This window comes from Mirounga angustirostris, unplaced genomic scaffold (assembly GCF_029215605.1).
Source record: "Mirounga angustirostris isolate CCGP_5_RB_7025 unplaced genomic scaffold, mMirAng1.0.hap1 SCAF_16, whole genome shotgun sequence".
Classification (NCBI taxonomy): domain Eukaryota; kingdom Metazoa; phylum Chordata; class Mammalia; order Carnivora; family Phocidae; genus Mirounga; species Mirounga angustirostris.
The window spans coordinates 21,661,406-21,675,793 of NW_026991724.1; positions in this window are offsets into that span (position 1 = coordinate 21,661,406).

Below are 14,388 nucleotides of genomic sequence, written 5' to 3' on the forward strand. Positions count from 1 at the left end.
ACAAATCCTTTCATTTTCTCTGCAAAATATTGATAGAGCACTTTTCAAGTAAGGCATTACCGATCTGTGCATGTTTGCATTTATTTTGTGGCTGGCAAGAATATTTAACTAAACTACTTATGCTACATTAATAATCTCACCCTGAAAACAAAGGAAAAGACATAAATAAAATATTAAATAGGCCATATTCACATGGCTTTAAGGTAAATGAGAGGTAAACATTTCCACACTGCCCAAATAGGGAGAGTTACATGGGAAAATATTCTGGTAATATGTTGCTTCTAGGCTGCCAATTAGTATTATGTTAAAATGGCTACAACCATCTGGCAATTTCAGGATGTTGGAGATAAAGTTGTCATTAAATTTAACCACATGAGGTCCAAACAGAATTTTTAGTTTTCCTATAGATATTTCAGCCTCACTATCATTCATATGTCCATTTATTTACTTAATAATCATCAGTGCACTAGTTGCAAATCACTGACTTTTGCTACAGAAGGAAGAGTGCTAAGTAGGGGTTATATGATTACTGACATCAAGAGATTATATTCTTAAGAGAAAAAAACATTTACACAAATAATTATAAAACAAAGAAAGTTGTAAATTTTATAATTTGGGGAAATGAAATAAATACTAAATGCCTCCTGTGTATGGGCAGTATGCTATACCTCATAATTAGGGGTAAGAATATTGATTTCCTAAAACTGCCAAGGGACCCTTAGGCTAGGAATGACAATCTTTATAAAGAAAAGAATTTTAGGGGCGCCTGGGTGGCTCAGTTGGTTAAGTGTCTGCCTTTGACTGAGGTCATGATCCCAGGGTCCTGGGATCAATCCCCATGTCGGGCTCCTTGCTCAGTGGAGAGTCTGCTTCTCTCTCTTTCCCTCCCCCCCACCAACTCGTGCTCTTTCTCTGGTGCTCTCTCTCTCTCTCAAATAACTTTTAAAAGTTTTAAAAAAAAAATATTATATCTCCAAATGTGGTTACATTCTGAGGTAGTGGGAGTTCAGGACCTCAGTATATGAATGGGAATGAGGGACACAATCCAGCCAATAACATTTTCTCTGGTGCTCTCTCTCTCTCTCAAATAACTTTTAAAAGTTTTAAAAAAAAATATTATATCTCCAAATGTGGTTACATTCTGAGGTAGTGGGAGTTCAGGACCTCAGTATATGAATGGGAATGAGGGACACAATCCAGCCAATAACATTAAGTTTACTTTTTTCTCAAGTCAAAGATGGAAACTAAAACTCAAAGTGGATAACCAAGTTACCATTGGAGAGTAATGTGTCTTATGCTCCAAAACTCTTCATATCAACGATAATAGCATTTTCAAGAAGCCACCATGTTTCATGTTCTGTGTTAGGAATTTACATGTAGCGATTCATTTGGTACTCACAACAGTGCTATGAGATAGGCATTGACAATTATACTATTTTGGAGCCAAGAAAAAAAAAATGAGTCTTAGATTAAGATACTGACTCAATGTCACTTAGTCAGTAAGCACCAGAGCCTTGCTCTAAATCTTTTGTGCTCCACATTCATCCTTTCTTTTGTGGAACTTGATAGTTTCAAATATTCTGACTCATAAAAAAAAAATCAGCATGTGTTATAATATTTGACTTTATAAATAAGACTCAATATGAATGAAATTAGTATGTTTGGGAGTTTGGAAAACAAACATAAAAGGTTACTTATTGAACACATTGGCACCCAAACAAGGGCCCAGAATTAAACCTCCAGAATTAGAGAGGAAAAAAAATCAGTATTTAAATAGACTGCCTTTTGAAACTGAAAAAAAAAAAAATAGATATACATTTAAAATATGCCATGATCTTTTTGCATTACGATCTGTTTGAGGAGTCAGCATGTTATAGTAATATTACTTTCGTTTGATTAACATTTCATTGATAATAAAAAGAACCCCTTACATCCTTAGAAAAATCCAAAATATCTCTGAGGACGCAAACTCAGTGAATTGTGATTTAGAGACAAAAGGAATAGGAACGAGACTGGCACTTCTATCTAATGGGCAAAGATGTAAATGAGCAGTGGTAAATCAAAGGGAAAAAATGAGCACTTGATTTTGAACACTGTCAGGTTGAATAAGAATGAGCCAGTCCATCTGTCTGAGTTGGTGGAAATGTGCGACCTCTGGAAGAGGTGGAGAGGGATCCTTTAAGATGAGAAATGAAAATGTCACCAAAATTTTGAGAAAATACTACTTCCCAGGAGCAGATTAATGAAGCAGAAGCAAAGCTCCAACTGTCAGCAGCTGAATTATTAAAAGAGGAAAAGCAGAATCTGTGGACAGGAGCAGGCTTGTCCAGAAATTGAAAAATCTTAAACCAAATTTACAAGTGAATCACAAGGAGTTTCATTTGACTTTTATCTGAACACTTTAATGGTTCATTTGCTCTAGATTTTAACATTTTTAAGAGTTCAGGTTTTTCATACATCTGTACCAATTCTCTTCCAAAGAGGAATAGTCACAAATCCGCATCAAGAATTGCAGATGGAAGTGGGAAAAGAAGGCAAACTGGTATTATGTTAGTGCACTCATCATATATGTGCTTCCAGTTAGATATCCCAAATGCAAGCTTACCTTTGAAAGAGTTTCATAGCAGGTGAACCAGAATAATGGATTAAAACTTGCATTTTTGGTCAATAGAACTAGGTTTAAATACTCTCTATAAAAATATTTCATGTGTGACCATGAGCAAGTTCATCTAAAATCTTTAACTCAGATTTTCACTTGAAAATACCTCTTGATTAGAGTATATTGTGAAGATTAAAATAAATAAAATATACAGCGTGCATGTTTCCTTTTCTTTTCTCTGTAACCTCTGCTCTTCCAGCTTTACTCTGGTCTGTGTTTTGCCTCCCAGAACTCATCTTAAAGGAAGAGCTTGACTTCTCTATATCATTTTCCTTGGCTACAGAAGAAACTATTTGAGATCCATAGTTAGGGAAGGGTCAAACTCATGCATGACAGTTTGCAACCTTGAATATAAAAATGAACAATTTGTCCAACTGTGGGCAGAATATCAGGACCACTCACAGAGGCTTTCTTTTCTTAAGTAATAATAAACATGTAGAATCTACAATATCATTAATTATTTGGATGCCAGAATTCAGAAATTGTGCCTATAATGTACAGCCATTAATTGCCCTAATTCAAGAATCTAAAAACAAATTTAGTGTATAAACTCATTGATTTCTGTGGTTGAGCAATTCATAAATTTTCCAGTGAGTCCTTTTTATCTAGGAATAATTCAGGTTTAGCTACAAATTCACATATGTACTTTTATTTTTCTAAGTATGTAGATTAAATATTTTATCAGGTATTACTGTAGTAACTGTCTAAACGCCTTTGCTGTAATCTCCTTATTTGTTATTTATAACAACACATTTATACATATAATAGAATATATGTGTATAAGCATGTGTGCATAATTTATATTATTTTGCTTATAAATTAAAGAAGAGATTCATAATTACTACGGTGGATGCTGTCATGCACTGCACAGTCTCCCTTTAGGAGTGAAATGCTCTTTCTTCCACCTGATGACAGTCCTGCCAAGATGACCCTTGGCCTTCAGTTGTCAGTCCTTCTTGTGACTCTCTCAGCTGAAGAAAATGACAATATCCAGAGTCAGGCCTCTTTCCTGTAGCACCCACCATACTGCAGATGATCACTACAAGGATACAAGGCTCAGCCCCCATATCTGAACAGACATGCAGATCTCCATGAAATAAACAGTCTCCTTTCTCAGATGTTAACCCTAGGAATACTCCTTTCTAAAAATCCTGAATAGTTATTGCACTCAGAATCTGCTTTCCAAGGAGAAATACCAGAAACAATGCCTGAAAGGAAGAGTTGGTTGAAATGGGAAAAGATGGACAGTTAATAACAACAGAAACAAAAGCAGAATATGATCATTGTCTTTTAGGGGTAGGGGAGGTTAATGAAGGAGGAAAGAAGGTGATAAAACATAGTGAAGTTGTCTTTCCCGAGGGAGGGATAGTGTCAAATGCACATAGGGCAATATATTCAATTGTGCTAGTGTTAGACACCACATGCCAAAATTTTGGCTCTGCCTCTGTTAGCTTCCGTGTCTGTGGGCAAGACACTTAAAATATCCAATACTTATGTGGGATCAAATGAGAGAGTACATACCTGGCACATGGCACTGTGTTTGGTACATAACAAGCACTAAACAATTGAACAAATAAATAATTTGTAAAAGCTATAATTGTTAACATCTAAATTACTCCTAGAGCTGAAGTTCAACAATACATCTTTCAAATAATCTTCTTCCATTTTGTATTATAATATAGAGTTCTACTCAGATTTGCAAGCAAAGAATACACAGAGTAATTATTTGTTCACAAAGCAATAATCCCCTCCCCCAAAGGATTCATAATAGAAATCTTTTAAGATGAGGGTGATTTCATTTGCGAACTCAGATGCATTCTTGACTCTTTTTCACCCTGTTCTGCCCCAGAAACTGGATTATACCGGCATCTCCTGTACTCTTTGCCTGCCATATTAGTCTGGCAGATGAGAGACACCAAATGAGGTCAGAGGATGGGAGGAGACTCAGTGTTTATTTACCACAAATCCTTCCATGCCAGTTGACTGTGGGCCACAATGTCCCTTAACACGGGCTAATAACAGGTCCCTTTATCCACCCAGCTTACTCCATGTTGTTGCAATAATCACCATCTCCTCCTGTTTCCTCAATCCTGGTATTTGTTATATCTTTCTGCTATTGTTAGATCTAGAATATTTCACTATCCCTTGATTTTTTCCCTTGTATTCTGACCATATCTTGATAAAGAGTGACTTAATTTAGTTTGTTACAAATTAGCCAGCTTAAATGATCCATCTCTCTCCTCCTCCTGCTAGGACCTTGACTAACCTAAGAGAGTTTGGAGATTAAAAAATGTATTTTTCATAAAATGAGTTTGGAAGATTTCCTTCCGTTTCTATTTTTTGGAACAGTTTCAGAAGAATAGGTATTAATTCTTCTTGAAATGTTTGGTAGAATTCCCCTAGGAAGCCATCTGGCCCTGGGCTTTTGTTTTTTGGGAGATTTTTGATGAGTGCTTCAATTTCCTTAGTGGTTATAGGTCTGTTCAGGTTTTCTATTTCATCCTGGTTCAGTTTTGGTAGTTGATACATCTCTAGGAATGCATCCATCTCTTCCAGGTTATCTAATTTGGTGGCATAGAGTTGCTCATAATATGTTCTTATAATTGTTTGTATTTCTTTGGTGTTGGTTGTGATCTCTCCTCTTTCATTCATGATTTTGTTGATTTGGGTCATTTCTCTTCTCTTTCTGATAAGTCTGGCCAGGGGTTTATCAATCTTGTTCATTCTTTCAAAGAACCAGCTCCTAGTTTCGTTGATCTGTTCTACTGTTCTTTTAGTTTCTATTTCATTGATTTCTGCTCTGATCTTTATGATTTCTCTTCTCCTGCTGGGTTTAGGCTTTATTTGCTGTTCTTTCTCCAGCTCCTTTAGGTGTAGAGTTAGGTTATGTACTTGAGACCTTTCTTGTTTCTTGAGAAAGGCTTGTATTGCTATATACTTTCCTCTTAGGACTGCCTTTGCTGCATCCCAAAGATTTTGAACAGTTGTGTTTTCATTTTCATTGGTTTCCATGTATTTTTTTTAATTCTTCTTTAATTTCCTGGTTGACCCATTCATTCTTCAGTAGGATGCTCTTTAGCCTCCATGTATTTGAGTTCTTTCCGACTTTCCTCTTGTGATTGAGTTCTAGTTTCAAAGCATTGTGGTCTGAAAATAGGCAGGGAATGATCCCAATCTTTTGGTACCAGTTGAGACCTGATTTATGACCCAGGATGTGATCTATTCTGGAGAATGTTCCATGGGCACTAGAGAAGAATGTGTATTCCGTTGCTTTGGGGTGGAATATTCTGAATATGTCTGTGAAGTCCATTTGGTCCAGTGTGTCATTTAAAGTCTTTATTTCCTTGTTGATCTTTTGCTTAGACGATCTGTCCATTTCAGTGAGGGGGGTGTTAAAGTCCCCCACTATTATTGTATTGTTGTCGATGTGTTTCTTTGCTTTTGTTATTAATTGCCTTATATAATTGGCTGCTCCCATGTTAGGGGCATAGATATTTACAATTGTTAGATCTTCTTGTTGGATAGATCCTTTAAGTATGATATAGTGTCCTTCCTCATCTCTTATTACAGTCTTTGGTTTAAAATCTAATTTGTCTGATATAAGGATTGCCACCCCAGCTTTCTTTTGGTGTCCATTGGCATGGTAAATGGTTTTCCACCCCCTCACTTTCAATCTGGGGGTGTCTTTGGTTCTAAAGTGAGTCTCTTGCAGACAGCATATCGATGGGTCTTGTTTTTTAATCCAGTCTGTTAGCCTGTGTCTTTTGATTGGGGCATTTAGCCCATTTACATTCAGGGTAACTATTGAAAGAAATGAACTTAGTGCCATTGTATTGCCTGTAAGGTGACTGTTACCGTATATTGTCTGTGTTCCTTTCTGGTCTATGTTGCTTTTAGGCTCTCTCTTTGCTTAGAGGACCCCTTTCAAGATCTCCTGTAGGGCTGGTTTTGTGTTTGCCAATTCCTTTAGTTTTTGTTTGTCCTGGAAGCTTTTTATCTCTCCTTCAATTTTCAATGACAGCCTAGCTGGATATAGTATTCTTGGCTGCATATTTTTCTCATTTAGTGCTCTGAATAGATCCTGCCAGTACTTTCTGGCCTGCCAGGTCTCTGTGGATAGGTCTGTTGCCAATCTAATGTTTCTACCCTTGTAAGTTACATATCTCTTCTCCCGAGCTGCTTTCAGGATTTTCTCTTTGTCTATGAGACTTGTAAGTTTTACTATTAGATGTCGGGGTGTTGACCTATTTTTATTGATTTTGAGAGGGGTTCTCTGTGCTTCCTGGATTTTCATGCCTGTTTCTTTCCCCAAATTAGGGAAGTTCTCTGCTATAATTTGCTCCATTATACCTTTTGCCCCTCTCTCTCTTTCTTCTTCTTCTGGGATCCCAATTATCCTAATGTTGTTTCATCTTATGGTATCGCTTATCTCTTGAATTCTGCCCTCGTGATCCAGTAGTTGTTGATCTCTCTTTTTCTCAGCTTCTTTATTTTCCATCATTTCATCTTGTATATTACTGATTCTCTCTTCTGTCTTATTTATTCTAGCAGTTAGCGCCCCCATTTTTGATTGCACCTCATTAATAGCCTTTTTGATTTCTACTTGGTTGGATTTTAGCTCTTTTACTTCTCCATAAAGGGTTTCTCTAATAACTTCCATATTTTTTTCAAGCCCAGCTAGTATCTTTAAAGTGATGATTCTGAACTCTAGATCTGACATCGTACTAATGTCCGTATTGAGTAGGTCTCTGGCAGTCGGTACTACCTCTTGTTCTTTTTGTTGAGGTGATTTTTTCCGTCTTGTCATTTTGTGCAGAGGAGAATAGATTAATGAGAGAACAAAATGCTAGCAGAGTAACTACGTCCCCAGAAAATATACTCTAAACAAATCAGAAAAGACCTGAAGCAGTCGGATAAGAAAGGGAAAGAGAAAAAAAAAGAAAAAGATAAAGATAAAGATAAAAGCAAAAACAAACAAAACAAAACAACAACAACAACAATAAACCAGAATGTGATCAAATATGATCAGGCTGGTATATAGATCAGTGCCACACACTAGATTCAGGGTGTATTTTGGTCTTTTAGAAGAAAGTGCCTCCCAAAATTTTAAAGAAAGAAAAACTTATATATGTACAAAATAAGGGTTGATATGATGAAGGGATGGAATATGACTGTAAAAATGGAAATTATAAAAAATTTTATAAAAGGAATTGATAAGAAGTTGTTTGAAAAAAGAAAGAAGAGGATTTTAAAAAAGAAAAAAGAAAAAGAAAAAAAAAGGGAGAGGATGTGATCAGGCAGGGGAATAGAAAACACCATATACTAGAGATTTAGGGTATATTTTAATCTGTTAGAAGAAACTATCTCAAAATTTTAAAGAGAGAACAACTTATATGTATAAGCCAAAACTATGGGTAACTACTATTAAGGGATAGAATATGACTCTCAAAATGAAAAATAAAAATGTGGTTTTTTTTTAAAAAGGGATTGATAAGATGTTGGTTGAAAGAGGGAAAAAGAAAAATTCAAAAAGAAATAAAAAGACAAAAAGTTAAAAAAAATTAACTTTAAAAGACTAAAGAATCATGGTAAAAAAGCCGTGAATTCTATGTGCAGTATTCCCCTAGCGCTGGAGTTCTGCCGTTCTCATTGATCGGTAAACTTGGTCTTGGCTGGCCGTTCTCGCTGATCTTCTGGGGAGGGACCTGTTGCCGTGGTTTCCAAATGTCTCTGCCGGAGGCGGAATTGCCCCGCCCTTGCCCCCTCCCGGCTAAGTAACCTGCTCGGGTTTGCTCTCCGGGGCTTTTGTTCCCTGCGAGCTTTCCGTACAGCTTTGGAGGCGGAGAGTGAAAATGGCGGCCTCCCAATCTCCGCCCCGGAGGAGCCGAGAACTCGGGGCCCCGCTCCTCAGTGAGCCCCCATTGAAAAGCCGCCAGTCACTCCCGTCTCCCCGGTCTGCAGCTGCACTCTGTGCTCACCCGGCCTGTGATCGCGCATTTCTATCTCTGGCACCCGACCCCGGGTGGAGTCTCCAAACCCAGCAGATCCCTGCGGTGCCCTCCCGCGCGGCTCCTCCTGGGGGAGGAAGGTGAGTCTCCCCGAATCTGCCGCTTGTTGGGTCCCTGCTGGAGGAGCAGGGGCCCGGCTGTGCCGCGGATCACGGTTTATGGCCACCCCGAGCTGAGAGCCCGCGCCTGGGCTCCGCCTCTGCAGCCGCTTCCCTGCTCCGTTACCTGGGAGCTCTGCCGCCCTCAGGCAGCCCCGGTCTTTCTGTGACCCCGAGGGTCCTGAGGCCACACTGTCCCGGAGGGTTCCACCCCCCGCTTAGCCACCAGAGTGACGTCCCTCGGCGGAGCAGACTTTTAAAAGTTCCGATTTTGTGCTCTGCGGCTCTATCACTTGCCAGAAGCGGCCGACGGAGGCCCCTCCCCCGCCGTCTATCCTCCCGAATATCACCTCGGATTCACTACTCCGCACGTCCTACCTTCCAGAAAGTGGTCGCTTTTCTGATGAGAGAGTTGTTGCTATTCCTTTCTTCGACGTCCTGTTGGGTTTGTAGGTGTTCAGAATGGTTTGATCCCTATCCAGCTGAATTCCTGAGAGGAGACGAAATCCAGGTCTCCTATTCCTCCGCCATCTTGCTCCGCCCCCCGGTAAAAGTCATTTTAAAGTTAAGAGACCTCAAGCAAAGGATTCACCCATAGTGATAAATGACATTTTTTTATATAAATATCAGCTTATTTAAAAAATAAATATTTTTTTCGGGTAACTTAAAAAATAAACATTTTGGCTAACTTAAAAAATAAATATTAAGGAAAAAATAAAGCAGGTAAAGAATATCTGTATTCTCAAATATGTTCACTACAACTTGCTCAGTACTGAAAACTGCCTACAAATCCAAAAAAAATTAAAAATCACAATGTAAAGCATAGTACATTCAACCACTGTAATATTATGTAGGACCAAAGGTATTTTTATGAAAAAGAGTAGTATTACTTCAGTGGAAGATATGTCTTTATGTTAGGTGAGAAAAAATTAAGACATTCATTTTAAAATGTAAAATTTCAAGAAGAAAACACCTAAGTATTGATGTGATTGCATCTAAGGTGTAGGGCATGGATAGCATTAAGTGCTACCTCAAATTTTTTGAATTCCTAAACTGTCAATAATAAGCATAGAAGTCATTGTCAGAAAAAGTATACATTTTTCTAATTTCTAAAATGAAGCAATTAGTGAAAAAGGAGATTATTTCTTCATGTAAGTATTTTTCTTTTAAATGTAATTGAGGGGATGGTTTTGTATTAGTAATATATCTAAACTTGTCAGACTCTGGAATTTTAAAGAATGAAGTGAACAGCCCCCAAATTACTACTCTTTTTTTTTTTTTTTAATAAAGACCTTATTTTAGTCTTAGAAGCTTGGATGAGAGGAATGTAACAGGTATCACCCTAACTCCCTCTAAATTATACTTAATTAATGTACTGATCTTAGTATTATCTCCTAGAACTGAACTATTTTCATAAGAAATCACATCAGTTCAATATAAAATTTTCAAAGACAAAGAAGTACTAAGATCACAATGCAGGAGATTTCAGAACAAAATCACCCTAATTCCCTGGGATTTAACTCCATAGGCTTTTTTGTCCCTTCGACATATTCTTATTTCAATATTGTCAGAGAAATCATAGGAATTTGGCTTGATGTTACTATTCAGTTAAGAGTGAGGAAAAATACTTTTAAAATATTTTGGGGGCTGAACAGATATTATCCAGTTTATACAATACTGCTAATTGTGCCCCAAGACAAGTTACATCAATAAATAATAAAACACAAAAGAATTCTTTATGATAACAATGCATCAGGGAGTGTAACTCCCAGTTTGGAAATTGTGGTACTTCTAGTCTGCTTGTTCTGGTTCTTTCAACACCCGCTTATTTCAGGGAGGCCTGATAAATTATGCATAGTATTAGCTTTCATAGCATATGTCCATCACATGCGTTCTTTGTCAATGAATGTACGGTCCTTCAAGGGGAAGTGGTAAAATGTACTTAATACTTTTCTCTTTTTGTTAATGAAGGTTATTTTTATTGTCCATAATTATAAATAATATTATGATAGTGACCCAGGTTGACTTTTTTAACAATGTAAACCTAAATCAAAGCCGATTTAAACATGTAAATTTATTACAGAAAATCTGTATTGATATTTTCAATTCCATAAGGTCAGATCAGTTGGACCCAGCCCTTCTAGTTTCACATCCCTTAAATGCTATACTCAAAATATTTCTAACATCTTGAAATCCCAAATCTTTTCTCCCAAATATCTGCAAGTCTCTCTAGTTTCCTACCTATTCTGTCGTGTGTTTCAATTGCCTTAGCTTTATTGTCCAACTACTAAAAATTCTCTTTATTCTCTCAAAAAACCCTCAAATGTTACCTTTTATATGAAGCCTTTCCTAAGTGCCCCATTTAGGATTCATCTCTTTTTCTTTTTCTTTTCTTTTTTTTCCCTCTGATAGAATTTTACATGCCTATATGTTAGCATTTACCATATTGCGTTGTTGTTTTATAACTGTGACTAAAAGTTAATATCAGGCCTAGTCTCTGCAGGCTTGGCTGAGAGCAAACTTGACCTTGGTGTCCCTCATCACTCTACTAGTAATGTTTCCTTAGAAACTTTAGAGTTAAGATAAATGTACAAAGTTGTTCTGCCTCACTTGCTTTTTGGGAATAGACCTAGTTTTGTGAAGCTGGGTAGTCAAGCAAGTCTTGGACCTCTGTCTCTCAAATGGTATAAAAGTTTGGTGGAGAACTGAGGGGATGGCTTCTCTGTATCAAATCGACCCACAGACATCTTGGGTCTTATTCATGGAAGCCATATATGGCCTACACAGGTAAGGAGGCAAAAAAAAAAAAACTGTGTACTCCAGAAACTGTCTGGTCTCTCAGTGAGGTGACAATGCTCTCTACCTGTTATATCTATTACCTGGAATACTTTTATAAAGCTAAGTAAACATAGTGTTTGACAAAAGCTTATTTTTATTTTGTGAGTCTGATTACCAGCTAGAATCCATACTACCGCTTTGGTGCTGCAACTATATACATATATTGTATGTATACTGTATTGTATAGTATATATATTATATATTATATTTTTATGATAATTTGCTTATATTTCTGGGTTTTTTAGAGTAAAATTTGTACTGTGCTTCTCCTTTCAAACAGTTTTCTTTTAATATCTAGTTCCTGGAAGATTTCTCATGTCGTTGGTTTATAATATAATTTATTTATAAAGATGGTTTAAAGAAATAAAATAAGAACAGAAAAAGGTATTGAGAAGATACTATCATGGTTTGTTTCTAGCAGTTTAGTTTTTTCTCTTCCCAATGCAGTTGAAGTCTGTTTTATGAACCATATATAACTTCTTCATCTCCCTTGACTCAAACCAACATTGTAGAAAACATGATTTTCCAGAATGATATTTTTCAAGTATACTGTAATGGCTTCCATATTAACTTTGTTGCTTAAATTATTTGGACCCCTGAATAGTTGTCCAGAATGCCAAGGTCAGCCTCATCTCTTGCCTTAATGATCCATATGCTGAAATATCTGGTTGGATTTTGACATAGTCCATTGTGAGGTGTGAGGATGCGATTAGATTACAGAATTCAAAGACGTGTTTTGGTTTTGTACTTTGCATTCAAATAGGACTCAGCATGAGAAAATAGATAATATATAAAGAAGCTCCTTTATCTAAGTATGTAGTTCATACATTGAAAGATGAATAGGAATATCATTTGGCCATGGGTATTACAATCCTTATTTAAGTGCTGGTACATTTCTAGCTGAATACTAAGTGATTGGCCATGGTATGGGTTGCATTCTATAAGACTGAGGCTGTGGAATGGAGGGAATCTTAGGGATTAGATAAACAAAAAAAGAAAGATAAGATACCTACCAGAAAGGATTCAAATAAATACCAATCATATAAAACATACAGTTTGGGGACCATAGGGAAAACAGTACTTATTAAGTAAAAATTAAGGCCGATTAGGGATAAGTTTGGGCAGGCAATGTTTAATTAGGATGGAAAAACACATATGTATGGATTTATTCTGTTGTACATTATCAGCATTATATTAGAGCCTGGAAATGAGTATTAGTCATTAACTCAGTTTGTAATGAAGATTCCTGAGTCTGACAACAGAATTTTCATTTGTTTTTATTTATTCTTTTGATTTTCATACATTTTACTGTGAAAGAGTCAGGTTTATTTCCATGGTGCAGCAGAGACTGGTACAACACCAGTTTCTTAGGATTTCCTGGTTTTAAATATCCCTCAGAAAACTGGAAGTAAAGGTAGTTAATTTTTATGAAAGTTAGATCATGTTTAGCTGGAAAATAACAACAACCTCTTTCCAAAAGTGGCAGAATCATAGTCCCAGAAATCATATACAATATGATATGGAAGAACCAAACTCATTTCATGTGAAGAATTTTTAAAAAAGTGTTCTTGATTAAAGATAAACCAATGCATATAACATCAAAATTTAGAATGAAATCAACAGGAGTACACAAGGAAAGCTATCATTGTCCTTGGAATTCCTTTAAGTCCAAAGCAGAAAAAAACAAAATAAAAACAAAAAATGAAAAACAGAGAAGAGAGAAGGGAAATTGATCAAGCTTTTAAAAACATTGTACAGTAGCCACTCAACCCACAAAGCAGAGAAACGATTAAGTGGGATGACTGAAATCTCTATTAACAAAACTCTTTAATAATATTGGTGTCTGTAACCCGCCAGTTTCTAGCCTTTGAATCTCATTTATGTTGTGTCTCTTTATAGCAGAAGAACCTAAATGATCTAGGATACTGCCAAAGACACCAGGAAGTCTTAGTTCTCATTTCTTAAATAAGAAAATTTTGAGAAGAGTCCAGTTAATTCTTCAAATTGTCTGGATAAGGTATTGTGTGGGGGTTCTAATTTGATCCAGCATCCTTCTGGTTTATAATATCATAGGACATAGTTAACCAAATCTAGCATGAACCTCCCTACTCATCATTTCATTTTCATAGAACTTACACAAAAGGGCCAACGTATTAAAAGAAGCATGTTTATCTTTCTCTCCTTTTATTACTGACTACCAACATTTCCTTGGAGAATAACATTGGTACCATACCACACATATTTATGCAAATATTTATCATGAATAACCTACGATGGTGGTCCCCAAATTTTCACCTATATAATACTAACTTTGTCTTTTTTTTTTTTTTTTAAGATTTTATTTATTTATTTGAGAGAGAGAGAATGAGAGACAGAGAGCACGAGAGGGAAGAGGGTCAGAGGGAGAAGCAGACCCCCTGCTAAGCAGGGAGCCCGATACGGGGCTCGATCCCGGGACTCCAGGATCATGACCTGAGCCGAAGTCAGTCGCTTAACCAACTGAGCCACCCAGGCGCCCTAACTTTGTCTTTTTAAAAAAGTTTTTATTTAAATTCCTGTTAGTAAACATGCAGTGTAATATTAATTTCAGGTGTACAATATAGTGATTCAACACTTCCATACAATACCTGGTGCTCATCACAAGTACACTTCTTAATCCTATCACCTATTCAACCCATCCCCCACCCATTTCCCCTCTGGTAACCAGTTTGTTCTCTCTTGTAGACGTAGACGAACCATGAGAGATGATGGACTCTGAAAAACAAACTGAGGGCTCTGGGGGGGG